We start from the raw sequence: 650 nt of genomic DNA on the forward strand, positions 1-650 counted from the left end.
GATAGAATTGTTAGCAGGTTGTACAAAATGTGTAACAACATTATATCCGTCTGAATATGGTGAGTTCAGATTCTGCTGAGTTCGACTTTGCCTTTCATCCTTTGGAGTCGATAAAATATGTACGAGGTGCGTACTGGAGCCGATCTAATCGTCTAGCCCTTCCTCACAAAACTTCAGCTCATTTGTGTAGGTTCATGTAGGTGGGAAAGGATATTAATCTCACCCACAGGTATCTGTGTATCATACTTACTGTATATGCACTATCAATCGGTTAATTAGAGCTGTATTTGTCCTCCACAGATAACATCTGTTATGGACATGCAATGTTGAAACACTATAAATAACAGTCACACAGAGAAAGAGAGAGAAAAGCGAGAGAGAAGAAGAAGAAGAAGAAGAAGAAGAAGAAGAAGAAGAGCAACAACAACAACAACAACAACAACAACGACAACAAGAGCAAAAGGAAGAAGAAGAAGAAGAAGAAGAAGAAGAAGAAGAAGAAGAAGAAGAAGAAGAAGAAGAAGAAGAAGAAGAAGAAGAAGAAGAAGAAGAAGAGAAAACTGGAACAGTGGTCAGCGAGACCTCCAGATACATTTCTGCCTTTTGGTGCCTTTCAAAAGACCGAACGTGCCGCCAACCATACAGTTTCA

The sequence above is a fragment of the Octopus bimaculoides genome, chromosome 27 (genome assembly GCF_001194135.2).
Source record: "Octopus bimaculoides isolate UCB-OBI-ISO-001 chromosome 27, ASM119413v2, whole genome shotgun sequence".
Lineage (NCBI taxonomy): Eukaryota > Metazoa > Mollusca > Cephalopoda > Octopoda > Octopodidae > Octopus > Octopus bimaculoides.